The sequence below is a fragment of the Mus pahari genome, unplaced genomic scaffold (genome assembly GCF_900095145.1).
Source record: "Mus pahari unplaced genomic scaffold, PAHARI_EIJ_v1.1 scaffold_12841_1, whole genome shotgun sequence".
NCBI classification, from domain to species: domain Eukaryota; kingdom Metazoa; phylum Chordata; class Mammalia; order Rodentia; family Muridae; genus Mus; species Mus pahari.
Window position 1 is genome coordinate 1 of NW_018392373.1, and position 16,177 is coordinate 16,177.

Consider the following 16,177-nt stretch of genomic DNA (forward strand, 5'->3'; position numbering starts at 1 on the left):
AATTTGGTTTTGTCATGGAATACTTTGGTTTCTCCCTCTGTGGTAATTGAGAGTTTTGCTGGGTATAGTAGCCTGGGCTGGCATTTGTGTTCTCTTAGTGTCTGTATAACATCTGTTCAGGATCTTCTGGCTTTCATAGTCTCTAGTGAGAAGTCTGGAATAATCCTAATAGGCCTGTCTTTATTTCTTCCTTTATTTGTGCCTTTATTGTTCCTGCTTTTACTATTCAGTCTTTAGTGCATTTGTTCTGATTATTATGTGTCAGGAGGAATTTCTTTTCTGGTCCAGTCTATTTGGAGTTCTGTAGGCTTCTTGTATGTTCATGGGCATCTATCTTTAGGTTCGGGAAGTTTTCTTCTGTAATTTTGTTGAAGATATTTGCTGGCCCTTTAAGTTGAAAATCTTCATTCTCATCTACTCCCATTAACCGTAGGTTCGTTCTTCTCATTGTGTCCTGGATTTACTGGATGTTTTGAGTTAGGATCTTTTTGCATTTTGTATTTTCTTTGACTGTTGTGTATATGTTCTCTATAGAATCTTCTGCATCTGAGATTCTGTCTTCCATCTCTTTCATTCTCTTGCTGATGCTCACATCTATGGTTCCTGAATTCTTTCCTAGGAATTCTATCTCCAGGGTTGTCTCCCTTTGTGATTTCTTTATTGTTTCTACTTCCATTTTTAGATCCTGGATGGTTTTGCTCAATTCCTTCACCTGTTTGGTAGTGTTTTCCTGTAACTCTCTAAGGGATTTTTGTGTTTCCTCTTTAAAGGCTTCTCATTGTTTATCTGTGTTTTCCTGTATTTCCTTCTTAAAGTCCTCCATCATCATCATGAGAAGTGACTTTAGATCCATGTCTTGCTTTTCTAGTGTGATGGTGTATCCAGGACTTGCTATGGTGGGAGAGTTTGGTTCTGATGATGCCAAGTAACCTTGGTTTCTGTTGCTTCTGTTCTTATGCTTGCCNCCTGCCATATGATTATCTCAAGTGCTTTCTGCCCTCAATATATCTGATTGGAGCCTGTGCTTCTTATATCCCAGTTGAATCAGGACTCCTCAGAGTACAGCTTTCTCTGTGATCCTTTGATTGTGGGCCCCTGTAAACCTGAGATTCTGTGTGTGTCAGAGTTCTTGACAGTCAAGCTTCCTCTGAGACCCTGAAATTCTGGTGTAAACCAGCTCCTGTTATCCTGGGATCCTGTTATCCTAAGATCCTGGGTGTGTTACAATGCCTGGAAGTGGTGTCTCCTTTGAGGACAGTGGAACTGTCTGGTCAGTGATCCTAAGATAGCGTGGAGAATCCTCTGTGGACTGTCGGGTTATCCACCAATTCTGTGCCCAAGGTGACCCGGTGCTGGTGCTGACTGGAAGGGACTTGTGCCCCTGGTCAGACCGGTTTTCTGCTTCCCTAATTCTCTCTTAGGTCCCATGCGATTGGATTGGAACAGAAGATGTTTTCTGCTCATCAGTGATCCTTAGATCACCTGGAGAATCCTCTAGGGACTGTGGGGGTATCCACTAACTCTGTGCCCAAGGTGACCTGGTGCTGGCGCTGACTGGAAGGGCTACTTCTGGGATTTTGAAGACAAATTACATCAGGTAAAATGCCAAAAAAATTACAGTAGAGACAGATGGTTGCTGACCTCTGAAGCCTGCACCATCTTAACTATGAGTTTGCTAAGCAACTCATCCAACCAGATTCATCAAGCTTCATACCTGGTCACTGAAAACTGAAGGAACTGCTGTAAGGGACAAGGAACAAAATATTTGATTGCGAACACTTGGTTGATCAAGTAATCTCTGACTGTGCCACCTGGCAGGCTGTGATCTCCTGAGGCCCCAATCAAGGAGCTGCTCCAGGAAGCAGAATTAGGGGTCAATGGTGAGTGGCTAATTATGAAATAGATTATACAGAAATAAAATCAGGAACATATGGATACAAATATTTGCTAAATTTTATAGATACCTTTTTAGAATTGGTAGAAGCCTACCCTATAAAGGAGCCTGCCAGTGCAGCACCTGTCACTAGCCTGCTACTATATGGGTACCCCCAGGGGGTAGTGCAACAACCTTGTCATACCCAGGTATGATTTGTCTACACTGCTTGGGTCTGACAGTGGGCCAGCATTCATCTCTCAGGTAACCCAATCTCTAGCACAGGTTCTGGGGACCAATTGGAAATTATATTGTGCATAGAGACCCCAGAGTTCAGGGAAAGTAGAGAGGATGAATCAAACCCCAAAGGAAGCCTTGACTAAATTATCCTTTGAAACTGGAGATGACTGGGCTTCTCACCTACTTTATGACTTAAATAGGGATAGGAACATCTCCTATACTTTAGGTCTCCCCCCCTTTTGAGATCCTATTGGAGGCCCCCTCCCATGCTGCCTAACCTTCACATTGGTATTTTAGCTGAATATGACCAACATATGTTTTTTTAAGTCCTTGAACGCCCAGTTTTTAAGTCCCTTTTAAGTCCAGAATCAACTCTGGCCTGCCATCTTCCAGGTTTATGAGTCTGCCTTCCCCCCTAGCCTCTAGTTCTTTGAACCAGATGATGAAGTCTGGATTAAGAGACAGAACCACAAGACTCTGGAACCTCAATGGAAAGGACCATATGCCATAATCCTGACCATGCCAATTGCTGTTAAGGTAGACAGGGTCAAGAAATGGATATACCACTCACATGTTAAACCTGCCAGGAAAGAGACAATCCAATGACTGAGGTCCCAGTAGAGGAGACTTCTAGGTGAAACACCACAAGAATGATGGAAGGTGACCCTCTACCCTATCAATCTGCTGAAACTGACTCCAGTGCTCCTAATCCTGGTTGGTTGCTGCTTACTCTTTGCTGTACCTGCCACTAGCCCCCCATTATATGGGTACCTCCAGGGGTAATGCGACAACCTTGTCATCAAATACACAGTGACTGGTAAGAAGGCTGACCAGACTGCTGGTTCTTAACCCCCCCTCTCTCCTCGGACTTAACACAGAACTGTTGGTTTCTGGACAGGGGCTCTGCATTGGAAATCAGGCACCCCCAGCCTATTTGCACCTCTGCAACCACACCTTAACCCCTAATGTTGCAGGATATATGTTGCCCCCAGAGAATGCTTGGTGATCTTGTACCTCGGGGCTTACTCCATGCACTTATGGCCTAGTTGTAAGTACAATTTATCTTTATGTTCTAGTACAGCTTGCACTCAGAGTGACTTATTACTGTGAAGGAAGGTGTCTTCAATCAGCTAGCACCTCCAAACAATTTGGTTAAAAAGGGGACCATTTCAAGCTATGAGTTAAAAGGGGACCATTTCAAGCTATGTCACCAGGTTCTCTCCTCGGCATATGGATGGCTGGAGCTGTTAGTGCAGGAGCCTCGGCCTTACAAGGCCCTATGGATGGCAATAGATGCAGATATATAGGAAATGGAAAAGTCCATAATGGCCCCGCGGGTTTCTCTATCCTCCCTGGAAGAAGTAGTTTTACAGAAGAGGCAGAGACTTGCTATTCTTCCAGCAGGGAGGACTCTGTGCAGCCTTAGGTAAGTAATGTTTCTAAGTGGTCAATGAATCCATGGCCTTAGAGACTACCAGGCAGATCCTACTGATATTAGTTTGGCTTGTGGTCCTTGCATAATAAATGCTTTAGTTAGGTTTCTTAAGGAATGGATTCATTCTCAAACAATAATACCAGCCTGTAGAAACATCTCACAGATTTGGGATGGCTCAAAACTGAAGGAAATGAGAAGGCTAGGCTGGCTCCATGACAGGCTTCAAATTGACAGTTGAGGAGACAAGGCCTAAATCTCTGTTTCCAGGTCTAGGCAAGCCCAGGCCTCAAAAACTGCCCTGAGGCAAGGACAATGGGTCAGCAGCAGTTTCTAGATCTCCTCAGCAACAGTTCCCCGCCTCCACACCCCAGTAATAGTTCTGGAATGTTCCTAGAGATGGAGTAAGATAAAGGTCACCTGCCATGGAATTCCCTTAATGTGCTTTAAATCTGCCCTGAGAGCTCACTTGGTTGTCTGCCTTGGTCATGAGAGATACCATCAAGCTGGACTTGTGAAGAATAAAATGTTGTTTGAGTTTACATACTATTTGAGTCTGGGGTATTATTCTTTAGTGAATTATCATGCATCATACTTGGGATTAAAAGAAAAATACATTCTTATTTATGTCATTTTAACAGAGCCCCAAACTCCAAAATTGTCACTAAAACTAGTCAAAATGCAAAGAAGAGACTGACTTTTGAAAGTCCAACCCCATTCAATATATCTATAATACAAACCACACATGGAAAGCTCAGTAAACATAATGAAAGAAGGATGTAAATGGTCAGATTCAGAAGGTCAGGCCATTGATTTGAGATGGAATCATCTCTGTATTACAGGAAATCTGAGCCCATGAAATGTCAACACGAGAGAGGCTATATATCACAACAATATAGTCAATACCACAATAAGTGGAGGGTAACACAAAGTATTCCCAATAAAATCAGGAACAAAACAAAGATGTCATTTCTCTCCATTATGGATCAATGTACTTAAAGCCTTTGATAGAACATTAAGAGAAAAGAAGGAAATAAAATGGATACAAGTTGGAAAAGAGGAGTGAAAGTACTCCATTTTGCAGATGATATGATCCTATACATAAAATGTTATTCAGCAAAGCATCAAGATACAGAATGTCTTAATTACTCTTCTCTTGCTATGACAGAACACAACGGCCAAGGCAACCTACAAAAGACAGTATTAGAGGTTATGATTGCAGAGGTTTGAGTCCATGATAGCAAAGAGACAAAAACAGCTGAGAATTCCCTTTTTAATCTGCAGTCAGGAGGCAGAGAGTACACTGTGCACAGGAGGAGGCTTTTGAAACCTCAAAGCCCATTCCTGTGACACAACTCTTCCAACACAGTGACACCTCCTAATACTTCCCAAACAGCTTCCCCTGTGGAAAAGAATTATTCAAACAAAAAGTTCTATGAGGACCATTCTTATTCAAAGCACCACACAGTTAAAATAAAAACTAGTAGCCTTCCTATAGATCAATAAAAACATACTGAAAAAGAAATCAATGACACCACTCCATATACAACACACACACACACACACACACACACACATACACACATACACACACTTACATACTTGTGAGGAGCCGGTTTGGCTGCGGCCCCTAGATGGCGCCTGGGACTGCTGCCAAGTCTAATGGCTAACAACTGACTTCCTCATATCCCTCAAGATAGCCATGTCCGTTAAACTGCACTGCACAGATGCACCACAAGGAAAGATCAGATGACGTGACAAATGTAGTCCTGAGCCAATGAACAGGGCCTACGTGGAATGGGGTGATGGGGAATGGACTAGAGGGTATAAAAGGGGATGGCTGAAAGAGATCAGAGAAGAAAAGGGGGGGGATCGTTTTAGTGCACATAGTTATGTTCCTGAATAAACTGCTTTGAGAAGGACATCAGTTTCGTCGCTTCTTTTCTGCTGGTTGGAGACGGCAGTGACACATACACACGCACACACATACATACACACACATACATATACACATATACACACATACACACACATATACACACATACACACACATACACATACACACACATACACACATCACACACACACATACACACACACACACACACACACACACACACACACACACAGGCAAATACATTTAACCAAGGAAATGAAAGACTTCTATGACAAACTTCTTCAATAAAAATGTGAGGCCACTCAAGTAGGAAATTGAGGAGGACACTGGAAGATGAAAAAACCTCCCTTGCTCATGGATAGGATAATCAATGTTGTGAAAATGGGCCTACAGATTCAATACAATGCCAATGAGATCCAACAGATATTCTTGGCAGACACTGAGACAAATCTTCAAGTTAATATGGAAACCTAAAAGACAATAATAACCAAAACAATCCCAGAGCCATAGTAATAAAAACAGCATGGTATTGTCATAAGAGCAGACATATACCTTAATAATATAAGTCCATAAAACTAGATACTTGACTTCAAACAACAAAAAAAAAAAACAAAATATATTCACTGAAGAAAATATATCACCTTCAACAAATGTTGAGGGAAATCTTGGACAACAACAGTGTAATGAAAACTTTAGAATATTGAATTTTTTAAAACATTTTAAAGAATAGTGCTTTTTAAATAAGTCTTATTCACAGAAAGATAAGCTTTAATCTACATCAAATGACAGATTATAGTGCAGAAAGCAGTTTTCATAAGTTTCCATAATGAAAGAAAGGTAGTCATTAAACGAACAAAAAGGAGTAATAAAATTGTATTTACAAATATAGTACAAGAACATGACCAGAGAATTGGTCATTCTTTCAGATAAAGTATAATAAAAAGGCAAAACAGAATCTAAGTCCTCTGAAAAAGGCATCAAGTACTCAACAGCCGAGTCATTTTCCAGGCCCTCTTTTAAGCTTTAGTCCAAGATCCTCTTGTTTTTAATACTCTTGGTTCAGTTGTCGTTTGTGTGTGTCTGGGTGTAAGTGGATACCTGCCATGGTGCATGTGTGGAGGCAGTGGGTAGCTTTGGTGCCTCTTCATTAATACATAAGCCATTAGTTGACCATGAGCTCCTGGACATTCTCCTATCTACTTCCTGTTTCATGTAGGCATTCTGGGATTACAGGTACTTGGGCTAGTGCACTCAGCATTTTGTTTTGTTTTGTGAAACAGGATTCTCTGTCCTGGAACTCGCTCTGTAGATCAGGCTGGCTTCAAACCCACAGAGATCTGTCTACCCCTGCCTCCCAAATGTTGGGATTAAAGGAGTGTGCTACCACCATCTGGCTGTGCTCAGCTTTTATGTGGGTTTTGGGTTTCCAAGCCTATTTGACTAGTTCTTTTCTTCACTGATGGTTACCTTTTAAAAAAGAGCATATTTGACTGAAATGGTATCTGTCAAATAATTCTCCATCCATTTTCTTGTTTCTCTAATAGCAGTTATAGTGTACTTCATTTCTTCTCTTCCTTTATTCAGTATCTAGGTACTGTTGTGCCAAGGAAATGTTAGTGATTCCCCCAAAAATAGGCAGGAGCTGATCAGATGCAACTCACAGCAAGGTCTTTATTCCATTTGAGTTAGCCTGGACTTCCCCACTGCACCACCATCACACAGGATGGTTTTGGTGGTGGGGGAGCCCCGGATGTCTATGGGGCAAGGCTTTGTAGTGGGAAGTAAACAGGGAGTACAAGTGCAAGCATCTAATTAGAAAGCTGCTGGGACTCATACCATAAACGTAACTTCTGCTCCCCTCTGCGTTGGTGGTCGTTAGGCAAGGGGTGGGCTTGTAACCTGGGATGCAGGATTGCTGGGGGAATAACCTGGAGACACTGGTCTTGCTGAGGGTGCAACCTGGAAACTCTGGTCTCGTTGGGGATTAACCTAGAGACTGGAGCTAGGCTCGGGTTTTGTTTGGGGCAACTTGGAAACTATAGCTAGGCACCAGCCTGTTAGTTTACCTGAGTTCAAACTTTGGTCAGATTCTCCAAAATGGTGTCTGAACTTAAAAGATTTGACATCTCAGTACCCAACAGTACAATAAGTTTTAGATCTAATGGGAAGATTGCATGCAGCTAAAGTTGGAGTTTCAGTTTCCATTCAGAGAGCTCAAAATATAAATCTTTCTTACTAAAATAAAAACAGATAGCCGGGCGTGGTGGCGCACACCTTTAATCCCAGCACTCAGGAGGCAGAGGTAGGTGGATTTCTGAGTTTGAGGCCAGCCTGGTCTACAGAGTGAGCTCCAGGACAGCCAGGGCTATATGGAGAAACCCTGTCTCAAAAAACAAAAAAAAAAAACAAAACAACAACAACAACAAAAAAACAGATAAAAACACATTGTAAATAAGAAGACAACAAACTGTCCTACCACAGTGAAATCACATTGTATTCACTTACTCCACTCACCTCACCTCTACCCCTAACTACAGGAAGAGGCAAACGTCTAGGAGGAAAGACAATAATAAATGCTAAACCCTCACACACATATGATCAACAGAGTACATGACAAATGAAAGCAACCATGGCAAAATAACTTCAAATTTCACATGACTAGTATGTAGTAAAATGGTGGCTACTTCAAAATCCCAGAGTGAACTTTATATAGAAAAAGAATATCAATACACAGACACTGAGATCTCTCTCAGGAGGGGTGATTCAGATTAGTTATATTGTGACCTTCCAAATGACCATTTTTTACTTACACAACCATATTGGAAAAGATCCAGTGGTTTTTTGTTTGTTTGTTTGTTTTTGTTTTTTTGTGTGGGATTTCAGACCAACTCTGCTAAGTCTCCAATAATTTGATTAGTAGAGTTGGAGTGCTATGGGTTTAAGAACCTGAAGCAACAGCATTTTCTAAACAATTCCTAAAATAAACTTGTTAGCCACATCCGCTTCATGAATTCAATTTCACAACTCCTGAAGAAGAGAAAAGAGGTCTTGCTTAACTCTTAGTACACAGGTTTTAAAAGAGTTTTAATGAACTGAGGCTCTGAGAACAAGAAAAGCTTTATTTGAAAACATTCAGTCCTTAAGTCCTTGGCTAAAAACGAGATTAAACAAACGACCTATATGACTTGTACCTGAAGTACCTTGTAAACAGTTTTTCAAACTAACACTTTTATTCCCTCGAGGAATGCTTGAAATACAAATTGAAATTGAAATTGAAATCTTAGTCAACTGAGATAAAATTTAACCTAATGAATATATAACTGAACCTACGCAGAAGACACTATACAGAATGAAAGATTTTCATAGACAAAACAACAAGAAAAAAGGGCAGTCAGACTACTTAATTCTGTTGGTTTCTATTTAAATTTGCAATTAAAATAACATCACTTACCATAGTAGTCAACAGAGGTTAGGAGAACCTAACAATAGAAAATATAACAAAAGTCTAACTTGTAACAGTTTCACTCCCAAGCTGTTCTCTGTAGTAAAAATAGACTAGTCTTTTTTTTTTTTTCAAATTTATTATATGTAAGTACACTGTAGCTGTCTTCAGACACTCCAGAAGAGGGAGTCAGATCTTGTTAAGGACGGTTGTGAGCCACCATGTGGTTGCTGGGATTTGAACTCTGCACCTTTGGAAGAGCAGTCGGTGCTCTTACCTGCTGAGCCATCTCACCAGCCCTAGGCTAGTCTTTACAAGAGGGCTACATGATAATTACTTAAGGTAAATCAGGTGTTCTACCAAGCATTTTAGCTTTTGATTGTATTCATATTGACTTACTCAAATTGTTAAAAATATTCAAACAACTGCTCTTGTCAGTATGTTACAATTTCCAAAGTTTAAGGATCTTGAGAAAATACTTTTAAAATATTCACTACCATTATTGGGTGAAAAACAAACATAAAATAATCAAAACCTGAACATTTTATACTATATTTATCTTAATCACCTAACAGCAAAAACTACGTGAAACTTTTAGGACACAAGCTGACATTGAGAATCTCAATATGGAGAGCTGACACTAAAACTACAAGCCATATATAAACACATTTCTACATTTACCTATGTAAGCAGACAGATGGTTAAAATACTGGGTTAAAAAGATCTTTTAGCAAAGTGACTTAGACAGGTTTAAACTAGCAAGGATTAAGGCTGAATCCTTACTAATTAATTGGAAGATCTGAGACATATTTTATATTTCATTTTACAAAATCAGGAATATGTATTTTCAAACAAGATAAGAAGACATGATCTACCTGTCAGAAAACTACCACTCAGAAATACTTTTCACCCACAAAGCAGGTAAAGCAAAAACATTTAAATTTCACATTGGCACCAGAAAAGTTAACTGGTCTGCTTTCCTGGATTAGAAAAACTGAAACTGAGTGAGAAGTAGCTCTGCAGATGTTTGAACATACCTAAGCCTTTAAACCAGCAAGATATTTACTAAGAATTCTGATTATGCAAGTAATACATACTTATAAAACTTTCAAACAGAAAAAAAATGAAAAAAAAAAAAAGGTGAAGGGCTCTGTAAGACCCATCCCCAACCCCCAAAGACCAGAATACATTTAAGATGTGATACTTATCTTTCCAAATCTTTTTGTCCTGTGGAGAGACAAAATACACACAAGTAAGTTTATATGCCTCCAACTAGATACAGTATTTTGCCATTTGTATTTTACACTTAACTATGTCTGTGTTGCCTTTCCATGTCAGTACATGCTGGTTAGATGGTAGTCTACTATTAAATATCTTTTAGGAGATGGCAAAATCACTTAAAAATATTCATATAAGTACATTTATAATTCCAGTAAATTCCAAATAGATGGGCAGAATCCTTAAACACAGAAACAAGCACCTAAAAACAATGTTTATCCTCCCACCAGTGTGAACAGTTCCTTCCCTGTCTACAATAAGCAAATTAAAGTGATTGGGCAGGATAAATCAAATCTCCCTGCTTATACAGAACACTCAATTTGTTAAGTTTATGCAAAAGGAATGAAAAATGCAGGTTATTAATCACTTATACATAGAAACCAAGTCAGTGTATTACCAATATACATGTGAATAGTTATAAAATGCTTCTTTGTCTAAGATTTCAATTGAGTAAAACACTGGCTAAATGACACCGCTGTTAACCTGAATGATCCAGAAATTGACCGTGCTGTTAACATTTATTTCCATTTGGGAGCAGATGTTAAAGGAATGCAATGCTGATTACTTAAAGTTCGCTCACATCACACATTCAATTAGAGTCAGAAGAATATAACATGCCTAGTGTGGTGCTGGATTAAGACATAAAAAGTTTTGCTTGAACGTAATGACTGTGTAGCATATGGGACATTTGTCAAGTGTTTCAGCACACTGTTTACAAGTGACCAGCTATCCAAATGGAACAAAAACTACAGCAATATTTCCTTTCATACAGACTTTGCAAAGCTTCTCTTGTAGCTGCCTTAGCTGCTCTTCAGTACTAATGTCTTTCTGCAATAACGTATGACTTGACTCATCCTGCGTATTATCTTCCTGAGCACTCACAAGATCTGCAATCAAAACCACAAGTGATAGATAGCTGCTCTCAGATGTTTGGATTTTTTTTTCTTCAATTGTCTTCTCAATGTCCTTGAAGCTAAATCCCACTCGTATAGCTTCTGGCACCATAGGATTCTAGAAGATGGTATCTCAATGTTTTTAGTTAGTGATGGTGTTTTTTCAACAGTTCTTACCAAAGATTCCCCAAGTGAATGGGTTAAATGGATATTATTTATATATTCTTGCCCCTTCTCATCCAATAGGTATTTACACACTGGCTGCCACTTAGCATGCTGGGGTCAAGGGTCTTCACTTGGCTTCCAATCTGTGAGGCCTCCACAGTGAAAGCACTTCACTTTATAGCCTTCACCTAAAGCATACAACCCAGCACTTGCAAGCTGCTCCTTGTTAACTGAGTATATCCTTATTCTAGAGGTAAATATCTATGCTTTATATCCTTCTGTGGCTTGGAGAATGTGTTGAATTTGGGAAATTCCTGTCAGAACTCACAGCAGACTCAGTTAACATTAACATTCTGGCCCAAGACAGAAGCAGCAGTTGGGAAAGTGTCTCCTGTGTTCTGACAAGGCAGGGTCACAGGGTTCCCAAGTTTTCAGTTTTCCACAACAAAAGCATTGCACTTGATCATCAATCCCTGTGTAGTAGAGGCCAGCACTAGCTAACTCTCTGAGGATTAAACGGGCATAGCCTAGCCAGTTCCGAAGTGACTTCAATCTGGCTTCTTCACTGTACATAGTAGGGTTCCGCGGGTATAGGGTGTCTGAAATATCTGCAACCTGTCCAGTTCTCAATGAAGAAAATATCTAATAATAATAATAAAAAGAGATAATCTGCATGAGTGTCAGACCGCCTGTCAAGAGCAAAATGATTTGTACTGGTCGTTTTGGATACCAGGATTTGTAGACTGTGTGGCACCATTTTCAAAATAAAAACCATGGATAAATCTGTGATTTGGGGATACTCGCCTGTGTCTTCCAACAGCTGAGTCTCCATACTGCCATCTATCTACTGCTGTGTGGCAACTGAAACACTGCCTGGTGTCTGTCATTCACTGGTATAAAGAAAGTGCGCTCCTGGCAATGTTGATGCTGAAACAGGACTGCTACTTGGGAAGTTAGTAAATGTTTTTAATCTACTAAACTCTTCTACAAATTCATCATCCTTATTGGTGTCTGCAGGTACAAAAGTTCTAGATCCTTCAAAACTGTTAAAAGTCATCTTCTCTGGAAAATAGGACTTGTCCATCTTTTTTTGTGCCAAGCAGTTCAGTCCTAACTAATGCCAGGGGCTGCAGTTCCAGAGAGGAGAGTCACCGAGGAGGGGTGCCCTGAGCCCAGATCAGGAAAACACAACTTGGCTGCATGGCTGGCTCTGCCTCTTTGGCCCAGCAGCCCTAGATAAGCATCTTGTCCCATCCAGGGACCACTAAGGTCCCTCCTGCCCCTCTCAGCCGGAAGGGGCAGGGGGCATTGAGAAAAAGCCCCAGTCGTCCTCATTATGCAGCACAACCCCCCACCCCCACCCAAGCTCCCCACCCTTGCCTCTCCTGCTCCAAGCCAGAACCTGACCCAGTGGCTGCACATTTACACCAGCAAACTGAATTCTTCAAAAACACACAGAAATTTTATAAACGTATGTTTTCATTTTTATCCCAGGGGTGTGACTATGGGCCTGCGCAGATTGTTAAAACAATGGTGATTTTCTTTGTTCTCTAGCAAGGGTAGGATTTTTGCCAGCAGCAGATAATTTCTGGGAACTTTACAGATAGTGTGTAAATGCTAGGGTTGTTGGTTGGTTGCTGTTGGTTGAGGTTTGTTGAGTAGTCATGCACAAAGAAACATTAAGAATAAACTGAATACCCTGATAGTGCTTATCAAGCTTGCCTTAAGGAACTTGACACCCCTAATCAGCAGGAAGTAGTCTAATGATAATGTTACCTCTCGTCACTTCTGTCTTAGTTAAGGTTTTCATTGCAGTGAAGAGACAACATGACCAAGGCAACTCTTATAAGAGCCATATTTAACTGGAGCTGACTTACAGGTTCAGAAGTTCAGTCCATTATCATCAATAAAGGAGCATGGCAGCATCCAGGAAGGCATGGTGCAGGAGTTGCTAAGAGTTCTCCATCTTCATCTGAAGTCCACTAGGAGGAGACTGACTTCCAAGAAGCCTAACCCCACAATGACACATTTCCTCCCACAAGCCCACACATTCTAACCGTGCTGCTCCCTGGGCCAAGCATAGTCAAACCACAGCCCACTCTACCCTGTTTTCTCTTCCACATACTGTTAGAGTGTTGGACAGGTAGAAGAAAGAGGGTGGGAAAGGGTGGAAGAAAAATTGCTTGTAGTAGCCAAATTCTAACTACACCAGAGAATCAATCCACCAAGAAGAGTGAAACCAAATCTCTGTATCTCACTGTGTACAGACTTCAACTGGACCAGTGCCATTTTGAAGGATGTCTTGCTTTGGATCATAGGGATTCCCTTACCTGATTTCTTCAGTCACCCAGGTCGTACACTGACATCTGAAGATTTAGAGCTAGGAACCACTGATATCGTGATAGTCATTAATATCTGTTGGAGAACTCTGCTATTAAAGTTGTAGTCCACCATGCCAAGATAGGTCTCAGAGCTTGTTGTAAAGTGGAGAACTCCCCCTTCTCAGTGGGGCTTCCCTTTTTCTACCGGTCTTGGTTGGAAAGTGTCTCTAAGCACAGATGCCTGACTTTGTTTGAAGGATGACCCTGTGCAGAGTTCGCTGCAAATGCTGTATGACTCAGAACACAAGTTTTGCTCTAGCTTCCAGGCCATATGATAATTAGGTGTTGTGCTATGACCAATCAGTCCTTTTGACCCATACTCCTAAGAGACTTTATATACCCTCCCCCTGGAAAAATAATGTAGATCTGTCTCACTGAAACTGTCTCTGAAAGTCCTTCTGTCATACTCATAGCCATATGAAACCTGCTTGCAGATTCTGCTCCCTTATCGCTTGGGGGCTGGTGGCCAATGGCCCCTGAGGAGAACAAAGACCCACGGATATCTGTCTAACTGAGCCTAAGGTTTGCTCAGTAGGAAGAAAATCATGTCTTAGAAAACCTACGACTAGTGAGAACAGTGCGTTCTATGTCTAGCAGCCTGAAGATGAATAGTGATCAGTAAAAAATCATGAGACAACACGGAAAACTTTTCTTATTATAGTGCCTTGAGTAGAGTCATCAGAAAGATCTCTCTTTGAGTCATGACAGGCACTTTTCTATGAGAGTTGGTCAATGTCAGAAGAACTGGGGAACCAGGACTCTTTGACAGCAAAGTGTGCTGCTCCATTGGTCCTGAGAGGGCAAGGATTTAGCATCTTGAGAAAACTTTCAAATAGGCAAGAATATTTCTCCCAAAGTAGAAAAGAAGGTGAATACTCCAACTTAATTCATGACCTTAGAAAACTAAGCATTAAAAAGATTCTATAAGAATACCATAATATAATTCTGTTTTTACACAGATTCTTCAATATCCTGTCTACATTTTCTTCACATGGCTCCCCTTGAGTACTACCAGTGATGTGTTGAGCTGAAAACAATGCTAAATGTTCTCAGGAGGTGTGTTCACATGTATGTTGGAAGGAATATACATGGAGAGAGAGAGATTAGGTCACATGTAAACTCCTCATTAACAATGTAAGGCACTTGGTATTTGCCATGGGATGATGTAACTAGGAAATACAGATTTCTTTCTTATGTACATATGCCATAAAATTAATTGGAATTATATCTTGCTGTGGGTAATGTGAGTCACCATATTTGATCAGGGATAAAAACATATCTCCAAGGAAGCTCCAGTCTGCCTTAAACGCTAAGTCCTTAGTGCCTGTTAGGCATTTGACCTTTCTTATTAGCTCGCTGTTGCTTCTTTCATTGGGTTGGTGCTCTACAGTTCTGCATTCTTGTATCATTCCCAGATTATAATCCTTCCATTCTCACCTAGATATTAGGGGCCAGAGTGAGGATGATAGTAAAAGGCTGCAAACATGTATCAGAGCTACTGTCGATTTAACATCCATACACACTTTCTCCATTTTTTAGTGATTCTTCTATAAATACAAATTACACCTTTCACTGGCTCATTTTTACTAGAACACAAAATTCTCAGATTTTCACTCTCCTAGACACTGAAGTTTGATAAATCTTATTTCTTCTGGCGTGGCTAAAAGTTTCACAGTGCAGTGTCTGACATTTCAGATCACAGGAAGCACATCTTATATTCTCTTTTGGTGGTTGAGAGGAAAACCTAGGTTGATCTAAAATCCCATGTAGTTTTCCACAGCTACAATTACTTAAACTATATAGTCCTTTGAGAGGCCCTTTAGGGGTTAGGACTTAGACTAGAGTATGAAATAGCTCTACACAAAGACAAATAACTAGTCATCTCAATTCGAAGAGGTTATTTTCTGTAACAGCCTTGGTTGAAAAGGCTGATTACCTGGGTAAGAAGAAAACTACAGAGTTCACAGAAATAGACTTTGAAGGTTAAATAATTTTAGCCCATAAAAATGAATGGATAATAGACAACAATAAAAAAAATGTGGCAGGTGAGAATGCCATCTTGTATTCTGGGTCCCTCAGAGACCAGTCTGTACAAGAGAGTACGTGGGCAGCAGAAGCAACACAGCTTCTGGGACAGGGTCCCTTTTAGGCCTTCATCTTCAGCCAGGAGGCAGAGGTGAGCTCAAACCTCTGTGCACCTTCCTTGTAAGAGGAGAGCTTGCCTGCAGAGAGTGCTCTGACCACTGGGACTCAGGAGAGAGTTGGACTCCCAGGAGTGCTGACAGAGGCTAACAGAATAACAGGAGGAACAAGCTCCAGCCAGAGATAGGTATAACAACTAATGCCAGAGATTCTTTTTTTTTGTCATTTTTCTTTCCTTCTTTTCTTTAATCCATTCCTCTGACAGTACTTCCAGCTCATTATAGGATTGTATCTGAAAGGTGCACCAGTGCTTTATGCACACCTAAATTTTTATGGTGCCTTTCCTTTGAAGTCTCTCTTCTATTGATTTACAGGGCTCTGCAACTAACCAATAATACAAAATACAGGGTTTTTATTAATCCATTTGTTTTTT

At 40.5% G+C, this 16,177-nt stretch overlaps 1 pseudogene; it reads right to left on the reverse strand.

Annotated features, from left to right (window-relative positions):
- Positions 1–10,781: 10,781 nt before the first annotated feature.
- Positions 10,782–12,303, reverse strand: LOC110314977 (annotated as a pseudogene).
- Positions 12,304–16,177: the final 3,874 nt, after the last annotated feature.